We start from the raw sequence: 11,937 nt of genomic DNA, 5'->3' as shown, positions 1-11,937 counted from the left end.
TTTTCCGATGTATATGGCAATAATTCTTTGCGAACCAGTTGTTGCAGTATTAGAAAATTTTCAGCAAATTTTTGTAGCTGCCGGCGTGTCAGAATTTACGTCTGAAAATAAAGCACCAGGATTGAACGGAATCGCACGCCTCTTAACGACATTATTTATTATTTCGCTTAAAATGCATCATTAATTATGTGTTGGTAGAGATGAGGAGCCTAATAAATTACTTCTTAAAGACTGTTTTTGCATAGATTAAGTTAATTATGACTGGGTACTTAGCATCAAGTTATTGTTTCCCGATTGGAAAAAATTTGGCGATGCAATTAATTCGTGTAATTACTTTAATGACTCTCTTATAAAGCTGCAGTTTCATCAAAAGGCCTACTGTAATTACGTCACGTAGTTAACATAGTTACAAGACATCTTAACTTGTCTATAAATAGTTTTCGGTTTTTTGTGATAAACAAAAATTGTGTAAACGCGAAGAACGATACCTTATATAGGGAGCAAAACAAATAGACTTGTCACACTGCAATTGCCATCTTATGTTCTTAAGTAAGCATTTAGGTACAAGTCCCACAGCTTATTTGTAAGTCACAAGGTAAAAAATTTGGCAGGTGGTGACTCCACAATTTGTTCGACACATTCTCGCACCGAGGGTGAGAAAACTATCTGTTTTAATAACAACATCTCAAACACTTTTTGCTCTTATTTTCCGCTAATTACTCGCTCTACTCCAGTCCTAATGAAGACAACTGTGTGTATTAGAGATCGCCAGATACAACACTGGGAAATTAGGAACAAGAGCAGCTTTATCAATCGTTGACCTGTCGCACTAAAAGTCGCCTTGAAACTTATTGTTGCAAACAAAGAGACATTGTTCGTTAAAATAACGATTTTTTTTATCTGACTGGTTGAAAATTTCCATAAGTGAGCAGACCGTAAAGAACTTATCGCCGATAGTTTTTCCTAATAACCACTCGCCTAATACCAGCCAGAAATGACCACGTGTGTGATGTTATGCGAGGGTAGATTCAAGTGAACCCTCCAACATGAGTCATTCAATTAAGCTTAACAAGTAGCGGCACTCACTGATTGGTTGATAATACCGAAATTAACTTTTATTTAAATAGGTGTCTAGCTAGGGTTCCTACTTTTCCGTCTGATTTTTTTCAAAACCAGCGCAGTTTACGACATGTAACATGACAACAATGCTTGTCAGAGAAATAACCATCAAAGCAAATTACTCAATACACCGTGGGCGAGTATTAAATGATGAAACGTGCGTGATCCAAGAATTAAAACCGGAGAATAATAAAGAGACATCCGATACTAAACACAGGCTAATGTTCCGGCAGACAGAAGCAGCAGTGAGGACCTCGAAAATAAAACACTGAAACCTCAATGCCTCACAATGGGGTTGGACAATCATATACACCTTTATGTGCCACCGCAAGAGCGAGATTATTTATTCCATGCTTGATTTATGGGCCATTGAGCCTTGGCAAAACGAACAAAGCACGAGAAATTTTATTACATGCGCTTAGGATTTTTTAATTAATTAATGTTGGTCATGTTGATGCATCTGCCATCATCAACTCGGCGAAAAATGCGCTCTAATACGTGTATTACCCTCACAGACAGCCCATTATGCATATTAATATGTTACAGTCATTCTTTAATATGGCAATATCATAAAAATTTGTTAATACAGTTTTATATGACGTGCGATAATAAATAAATTACACAATATGAAGTTGATTAAAATAAAATTTACTTTAAATGTCCAAATCTCTAAATAATGGAAAGCACAACTAAATACTACAAATTACTCCCCTGGAAGCTGTAATTATTAATTATTACACTCCATCAGACAAACGTGAATATCCTTTACTGTTTGAATTCCATTCTTGAAGCTTTGTTATACATAACTATGTGACACAGCAAAGGAAACCTAAAACCCCAATCTTTTGAAATCAATTACAATTTGTTTATTTACTTCTAATCAGAATAAATCAATTTCAGCAAGTCTGCATAAATTTTCAAAAACACTGTCCGTTGAGGTAAGATTTACGTGGCACCTGGCGCCCCTTTTTAGACACAAAATCATCAGCGGCACTTAAAAAAATGCAAAAATTACGTCCCAGACCTAGCATTTACTACTTTTGTATCACGCACAACAAATTTTTTCTTGCATTTAATTCAGAGTAAATTTTAATGACAGGTGTCAAAGTTGACAGAGATGATGCAGTAATATCGATAAACTTGCTTTTAGTGTGAATAACCGAATAAAATCTAATAAAAATAAAATGATTTTTTTTATTAATTAAATGGTTGAGATTATTCTCATAACTCAACTATTAGTGGCACTCACTCGCTGCCGCTCGTTCGTGCTTTAAATAGTCAGTGTCTGTTATTAATTCATTTACTAAAAAAAAAATAATTAAATGGTCATAAAATTGGTTAAAAGTGGGCTTTTCTGAAGCCGTTTGCTTGTGCAATTTGAATATCAGCTGTGCCCGTGCCAAATTCTCGTACGTGCATAATCACGCACATTGTATGCGGTGGGTTTATCGTTTCACCCTTACTTTGCCCCCAAACCTCTATTATATTCCATAAACACGTATTGTCGGCCGTGTATTGAAGCTCTTCACAACGTAACAACATGCATGTTTGTGCCCAGAGTAAATCCAATCAGTATATTATTTACTCGTTTAGAAATCCGTTGCTATTTTGACTGTTTGCGAGGGTGGGCTTTGGCCATCCCTCTCGTGACGCAAGCGATTAGTACGTGTGAGAAAATAACGAATTATCGACGAAAAGTCAGCCCAGATTATTTATGAGTATTGTCTTGCGGACGGAACAATATTATGTAAATGAAATGACCATCAACACGTGACTTTTAAGTGGACTTGGGTATTTAACCCTTTGATTCATATGCAAATAAACATTTTTTCGAGCTTAGCGCGCGCTAGGGTCGACGATTATTACAACCCTTAATTGATGAAATTGTTTTTGAAAATGCAGGGAATTTTGGCCCCGAACGTAATTTTTTTATTGCTTGTAGTACAATATTGCCCAATTTAGTCGCCATTACCATAAAAAAGGTTTGGCTTTTTTATAAACCGCACGAGTGTGCTACCCACAATTTAATGCAATAATGCCAATTACGCACAAAAGGCAACTGCCAAAATTATCAGGCCATATCGGAACTGACGTTCAATCATTCTGGCCACCCTCTCTGACGGGTGTTAAACTAAATTCCCACCAAAGTGGGCCTTGGGGGCTAGACAATTGAACATCCCTCTCATTTTATGCCCAGACTGCGAGGTAAAACCACTCAAATTTTTGCACTCAAAATTGCCAAACGTCCAAATTAGTGAAAAATTTGTGTTCGAAATTGACAGAATTTTAAAGAGTTTTCGAAAATTCCGGTTTTTAGGTGCATAACTGGTAAAATAATCCAGTGGGCGCACCTCCTCCCCTATCCCGGCCCTCTTCATTATTGAAATAGGATATCAATCAATGTCGGCGATATTCATCTATTTGTGCTTGTAATTTTGTTGTTACTTGGTGGTAAAGCGCGCCCGAATCGGGCATGAGTTGCAACAACTGTGGGAAATTTGAATATTTCGCTCATTTATTTCCGCAAACGACCAAATCATTAACTGAGTCAAAATACTCCTCATTCCGAGCAGAAAAATCTCGTTCAATTTACCTTTACAAGAATGCTCAATGTTGGAAATGTCCACATAAAGTCGTAATTAGTGTTGCGCACCATTAATTTTTGCCAATCAACATTAAAATGCCAACAAATATTTCAACATAAATGTCGCCAAGTTCGTCCAAATTGGTTTTTAAATATGCATCCGTTGGTAATAAATATCCGCCATTGTGCGATGCTATACCTCCCTAAAATCATTTCTAATTTTGCAAACTGACAGACGGCCTCAGCTTGTTAAGGTCATTGTTGTGGTCAGACTATTCTCTTTTTCACAATATGCGGAAACGTATGCTGCGGTTTTACTGCGTTTATGTTCATCTATAAGCCATCCATCAGCAGTTTAGACGATTATTGACAGTGAACGCGTGGCTGATCTTTACAATAAGTTGCAGTGATAAGTCGCTGGGAATTTTATGACTGGAGGTACAACAGCCAAGGGATTACAAACAAAAACTCGATGCAGCTTTGTTATTAATCGCTAATCAGAAGCAGCAAAAATGGCAATACCACTTATTAGAGCTCAGGTAGCTTCCAATAATGAATACTTCTTTGATTAATAATGGTCGTGCCCTACATAGAAACTCGACGGCAAAATTGCAGGAAAAAATTGTTGGCTGGTTTTTTAAACAAAATTACCACCAAGTAACTAACAAAAATCTGAATCTAATCAGATGTTATCGCAGCTGCTTCTTAACAAAACAATGTTCCTATTAAGGCCTCAATTTCTTTAACAGGGTGTACGCAGAACAGCGCTCCTATATTTCACCCATAATGCCCGCTTTAATACAAATTGCGAGATAAAATCGCCACTTTATTTACTCTTGCTTCGACCATTACACCGTTAAGGCTAAACAGTAATCTATCTGAAAATAAGTAAAAAAGAGTCTTGCAAAGCGTCGTTAACAATCTACTCAATCTGCTGAACAGTGCAAGACGTCGGAGATAATTATATCAGATGTAATTTTAATTATACATCAACAAGTGTAGCTCGAAACCGATGAATAATTAAAACGCCAACAACTCGTATTGGCTCAAAACCGACAAGTGTGAGTGTTATATAACAGCTTTTTGCAAAAACTTGAGACCTGTATGCCAAGAGTCATGAAATACGTAAAGAGGCGTCCTGTGGAGTGATTGCGCCTGAAAACTGGTCTAGATCTGAATGAAGGCCGTTGATTTGAAAAACTCCTCGACTTCCACCTAATTGTTATTTTGCTTTTAATTACCGAGATATTTTACCCCTTAATAGTTCCAATTTGTTTTTTTGCCGAGTTAACGCTGTAATAATTCCAGCTAATGATAGCTGTGCTAAACATGTTCCCATAGTCAATCCCCTGATTAGTTTTTTCGCGTTTCCACGCCTTAATGAATCGGATTTTTATTTCTGTCAAATTACTCCCGAGCCTTTTAAAATAACTCGCATTGTTGACTGCCGGTCGGTATGCGCTCTTCATGAGAGAACACGCATCACACGGATTATTACAAGATTACGAAATCTCCACCCTTTCATTTCCAGCTCGATTTGATGTCTTCGTCGGTCCCCCAAGCCCCGCCTGAAATCAAGTGCATTTCCATATTTTAATTGTCGCCAGTTATAAATACATCAGGGCCCACTTGACAATCCCGGCCGTTCACACGCTCGAATCTGATGCTCAATTGTCGACGGAAAAAAGCTAATGAGGGTTCATCTATTAAAATGACACTGGTAGTTTTTTCTCTTACAAATAAATGCGGAGGGTGTTTATTTGGGGTGGTTTGATTTAGCAACATTGTGACCAAAGATTGATTAATGTGACGTTAATTTCGAAGGCGGGAGCTGCGCCGCGCCCTCGCCTATTTGAAGAAAGCTCCAAAGCTTTGAGCTTTCTCGTATTTAGTTTCGGGCGTGTGTGGAGGAAACAGAAGAAGCGCGTAAACATGAGAACTAACAGTTGCAGATCCAACGAAGCTTGAGACTAACCTTTGATTCCTTTCCTTTAATCGCATCCTTTGCTTTTCTCACGATCGGCGGCTCTCAACATGTTCGAATGTAATTGTTGATATTATTTGTAAACGTGGCCAGCTACTATCTTTTAATAACAGCAGCTGCACCTTTGATCAGATGCGCGCTTCATCGAATCATTATTCGAAATTAAATGGATTGTATTACACGTGTTCTATCATGGACCTAATTATGGACGGTAATGATACAGCAGGTTATTGTTGTTGCAAAGTGGAAAAAATGCATACTTGAGGAATTTATGGGACGTGAGCAGTCATTTATTATTTTTGATGCTACCCCAAGGCTCGAATTAAGCTAAACGGAGCCCAAAAAAACAACATTCTCCTGCTGAAATACCACAACGATCAAATACAAAAAATATTTTTTACCAAAAAAACACAATGAAAAGTGTTACAAATAAGCAAGTGTGATAAAAATCTCCAGCTGAAATATTACGGAAGAATAACAAGTCGTCCAGGTCAGGTCAGGTCGGGTCAGGTTAAAAAACATTTTTTTTCCAAAAAAACACAATAAAAGGTGTTGAAAAATTGCAAATGTGATAATATTCTTCTGCTGAAATACCACAAAATAATAATAAGCCGGTCAGGTCAGGTCAGGTCAATAATAAATAAAAGTAGTTGAAAAAAATAGCATTTTGGATACAGGAGAAGTTGGCAAAATAGATACTACCACACAATAATAAGCCGATTAAGTCAGGTCAGGTCAGGTCAGGTAAATAGAAATATATTGCAACATTCAAAAAACAAAAAATTAATAGACAAAAACACAAATTAATAAAAGTATAATGCAATCATTTTTTACTAAAAAAGTACAGAAAAAGTTGTTGAAAGAAAGCAAAAATAAATAATATTCTCCTGCTGAAATATATTGAGCAAGTATTTAAGAAAGGTGGCATTCTGCTGAAATACAACAATCAAAAAAACTCCGTTCCTCGATAAAATTATATTTTTCAACGGAAACACTGTGTTTTGTGTGAATTAATCCTCTGCAGCGTTGCTGAAGCTGTAAGAGCATTATTATTCGTGTTGGGAAACAAGAGCAACACAGTAGACAAGGTGTCAGCTCTTGTGGCATAGAATACGCCTATAAATTAAATTGATTGTAAAACTTTAGCCGGACAAAATCGGTTTACGCGTAATTTATGTGTACACCTCACACAGTGAATAAATTTCCGCCATCACAATGCGCGGAATGTGTCCGTGTTGGAAAACTTTTGACAAGCTCTGGCAGCAAGGATTTCCTAACACTGTCTCAGCTCGGCAAATATTTTGAGTTAATTAAAGAGCAGAGAAACTGCGTTATTTGTCGAGTTGGTGGAAGAATGAGCCGAACTAGTATATGAGAACCGCATCCGTGCGCAATGACAAAATCGTGATAAATTAACTCGTCACATCGTCTCGAAGGGATGATTAACATTCCTGGATGCTTGGCAAATATCGTGCACATCCTTTGGCTAATGGGCGAATACACAGCTGGTTGGAACAATCTCAAATTGCCGCTAAAGGCGGGATAATCTCATTTTATTACACGAGATCGTGTTGGACGCTGCGAGGATGAGATTTAATACAAACAGCGATAAATCAGGTGAGAAAAATGCAGACATGTCCTCCCGCAGAGACCGATTCATTTCACCGCACTCCCGGGATCGACTGACGTTACTTGCAGCCAAGACGCATTTGCATGGAATTTCAGGCCGAGCGATGGGCTATGCAGAGAATTTCAAGAGAGTTTGTTCGAATTTTCACTACAAGGATCGGGGGATTTCTCAGATTGTGCGATAATGTTTACACTGCTGCCGCTAATGAGGGTGTAAAGTTGACGACCACTTCAGCGCCCAGCAGAAGACAATCCTCGACCTGCTAAGCCTTCACTACCAACTTCAACAAATTTCTCAAGTTATGAAGATAACTTTTTTTGAAAAATTAAACAATAATTTTGGTTTAAAAAACCAGTATAAAACGTGAAATGGGCCGTAGAGTCTACTGAAACAAATCGTTTTGCTCTAGGACTTTCAGTTTTTGAGTTATGAATTATTCTATTTGCCCGGAGCGGCTCCGGGTTTTCACCTAAAAAAAAGATAAACAATTAAATGACTTTCAAACATGAACCACAAAGTGCGGGTAAAGCTTTTGTACTTTTTTTATTTTAGAAATAGTAGAATCAATAATTCAAACCAATGGGTATTTGCTCCCCTAGGTTGTGTAAGTTAGCGCTTCTCCCCTGTAGCTAAAGTAGCCAACGCACGACGTGCAAATTTGACTTATTTGCACCAAATAATAGCCTCTGAAGCTAATTTACGGTTTATTTCACACGGACTCCTTCTTTGCGTGTGCTTCTACATCAGCAAATTTATACAGAGGTGTTGAAGTTACGATTAGGTGCTTTGGTTTTTATTTGAATAAATTAACGTGCCTTCACTTCTGGCTAATTTCAAGTCTGAGAGACTTTGAAAAAGTGGCGTGAAACAATTTCTCCCGCAAGTATTTAATAAATTGTGGTAAATATAATAATTTGTAGAAATCCAAACATTGGCACAATCGTTTTTGCCGTTAGCCATACGCATTTTCTTCTCTTATCAATTGGAGCTCGAAGTGATAAAGCGGTCACACACATAATTACATATTGCAAAGCTGCGAATTAAATAGACCAAGCCGGTAATTACAAATGCCACGAACACATAATATGTAATGTTGACACAAACATAAATAATTAAAATTTTTGCGATCTGGAAGCAAGCAACCGAGCAGAATAAGATAAAATCTGATCAGAATCCCTGTCGCTGGAAGCGCTTTTTCATAAACTCTCTTCTAAGTCGCTTACCGCCTCGGAACCTATCCGCTGCAACTAATTTAATAACAAATCAAGTGTATCGGGAGCTTTGTGACAACCCGGAAAAATCGTTGGGCTCCTTGATTTAGTGAAGGTGAAGGCTTTCATTACCGGAATGGTCTAGGACCACCCACGGACCTGTGGCTGGTCCTCGAAGAGGTCGTATCTCGCTGTGTGCGACGTATTATCCAGTCAGTATCCAGTATTTGGCACGTGGACACCGATACGGGTGTCTGTCTAGCGTAACCGTTCAGTAACTGTTAGCTCGTGCCAGAGCACCGCACGTCCACGGCTCACGACCGGGCGCACACCCGGCCAGCTACTCTGTACCTGCCTGCCCATCACCACCACCTGGAACTCAGTTATGTTTATTGGAACGAGGATTCTTGCATAGCTTTGACTCATTCCACAGGATTTCTTTGCTATGATCACATCATTTCCAATAAATCACCGAGCGAAATATGCACATCTGGAGCTTTATTCAAGCTTTCAAGAGACAAATCTTAGTGCCACTTAAAAAGCTCACAGTATATTTAATACACGCAACTAAAGAAAAAAGCCCAAGCTCAATAAACAGCAGTTTTGCCTTAAAATCTCTCTAATTTCCACTTCAGGTTTTCATTTTGTCAAATGATAACAAGTCAACAATTTTTTTTAATAAAGGCGTTTTTCGGAAAGTCAAAAAAAAACATTAAAGGCAAATCAATAGTTTACAAAAGTCTCTAATAGAAGCATTTTTTTCTTGCAATTTGACCAACTCTATTTTCTAAAGCTGCATGCATTTGTGAGCTTAACTTAGCTATTCTTGTGCAAAAAAAGACGAAGCAAATTTGCTGAAAGTTTTTATTTCTTTTTATTATTTGTGCCTCAAAAATGTAAAAAATGCATAAATTAGATGATTTTTTGAAAGAATTATGAAAAAAATTCGGCAAAAATTATTATTTTCGAAGTCAAAAACGTGAAGAAGAAAGTCGTACGAAGAGTCATTGTTTGATTCAAAATTTTTCAAAATATGATATTTCCAAAATTTTCCAAAACAATACATTGTCTTCTGTACTTTAATCTGGAGTTTTTTGATGTGAAAAAGTAGAGTAGCAAAGTAGTAAAGTTTGCTGACTTTGGAACTGATTTGTGCAAAAAATATTTGTCTTTCAGGCGAATTAAAGCAATTATAGTTTGTAATGTTAATTTAATTTAAAAAAATGGTACTTCTATATCTAAAAACCTCGATATCACAAATTATTTTGTGGCAACATATGTACTTTAACTGACAGAGATTTTACTGTATATTTGTTTGTTTTTATTTGTTTAAATTGAGCGTTTGCTATTAAATTTCTTTTCTGTATTTTTCTGCAATTCCATACAATAATAATTATTTTTAATAATTAATAAGACTTCTGAACTGGATTTTTTTTTCCGCCAACTTCATTATAAAATATTCTTCACTCTCCAATTTCTCCAAATATCCCATTAAAGTACGTTATTTCTTTACTGGAGAGGAAAGTATTTTCCTCCCACGTTCTGTGAGAGAATATTTTGGAAGGTGAAAAACAATATTTTCTGATGAAGGTATAGAAAAATCTTAAATTTAACACAGAGAAAGTTTTTCTCTCCCTTAGATGATTAGTTCATTTTCGAGAGGACATACATGTTTTTAGTCCCTTGGAATACAAATAGCAATTACCAACTTCTTTTTTGCTCTAAGTATCAATTGTTCTCAAAATAGTAGCCCACATCTTATCTGAAAGCCATGAGGCCTAAGTAGATGAACCGGTAATGGTCACTTTTCCGCTTTGCTAATCTCGATTTAATTTATTAAAGGATACAATGTTGGAAGCAGTTTGTGTAATGAAGCGGAGTTAATGGCAAATTAAGATTGTTTTAATCATCATAAAAGTGAAATATTTTACTAGTTTCATATATTACAATTAGGATTCTTGCATACATTGTTCGATGTAATGATAGTGCAAGCGGCAAGAGAGAAATTAAATTTGTTTTGAAAGCATGCGCTCCATTTTTGCGCACTTTTATCTCTCTTTGATTAAATTTATTGCAGTGTAAAGACTAAAATGCGATTCGGTAATAAAGTGGAGTTATCAAGTCGTTAATGGTAAATTGAGATGCGTTCAGTTAGCAATTAGGCGTTTTTCTTGACCGGTCTATAAAAGAATTTCTATACAAACAGGCCTGTAACTTTGTTATGCCCTTGTTTACATTTAATAAAAGCAAAAAATAACTTGGCACAATTTATTACAGACAAATAACAGTTAGGCAATCGTATTAAAACAAACGCATAAAAACGCGCAGCGAAATTAAATTTGTCCATGAATGGAATAGCAGTTATCGGTTCACTCGAGAAAATTTGTTGTTTAATACAAAAATTTTATTGCAGGTCAGTATTAAGCACTGAGAATAAGTTTATAGCTTTAATATCAGGCGAACCGCTTTGATCCTTAATCGATTTTATTTCACATCATCGCAGTGTCAGCAACGCTATCGCCTGCAGAGACCTAAATTTCGAGTTGAAAGCTGCCGCTTATGAAATTATTAAATCTGGCCTAATTTAGCAATTAGGCACCACTTAGGCGGTGTAAAAATTGTCATAATTCGGCGCAAATGTTTACGAGCCGTTCGATAAACACCAATTTGCAATAAAGCAAATATTTTACGAGCCTGGACTTGCGATCCTCCCGCATTCGGTGTGAAAACAAGCAAAAAGCTTGCAAATCTCGCCGAGTTGAATTTTGATGCCATTAGCGCATCCTTAATTAAATTATTGTGGGTTATAATAAGGCACCCATTTACGTCCATTAGGCGCAATTAGAGACTCGGTGAAGTCTATTGCTTTTTGATAGCGTTCTTGGAGGTTTCAGTCAGGCTGGCATTAATTTAAGCAAACCAACCGGTCGCAAATGCAACTACACACTCTACTACTTTTCAAATCAATGATCGCTTTTTCCGCGGATTAGCAGGTGAAACGACTTGAGCGCGTTTATTTTTCATAAATAGCGAATTTTATCATTTCCTTAATTAGACGCCCGACGATGGGCTTTTTATCGGCTCATTCACCAATTAATTTCTTAATTAAAATATTTGCCCAGCTACGGCGCAATTATTTCAGTCATTACAACCGGACCTCCGCCACCAGCACCGCCTTACAATTTCAGGAGATTAAGGGATTTTTTCGCCTCGTTATTAAATTCGCATTAATGTGGCGTTGTCATCTGCAGGATTTTCACTGGAATATGAATATTTTACGCTACACCCACTCTCATTAGCCCTCCGCCAATCGTCCTACGCACCGGCATCAGGTGTTAGATACCGAAAACCGGGAGGTGTTTCCTGAAATAGACGCGGCTCCTATTGGCCGGCAAAGCGTTAGATTCCC

The sequence above is a fragment of the Tribolium castaneum genome, chromosome 5, assembly GCF_031307605.1.
Source record: "Tribolium castaneum strain GA2 chromosome 5, icTriCast1.1, whole genome shotgun sequence".
Taxonomy (NCBI): Eukaryota; Metazoa; Arthropoda; class Insecta; order Coleoptera; family Tenebrionidae; genus Tribolium; species Tribolium castaneum.
This window is presented reverse-complemented; position numbering follows the sequence as displayed.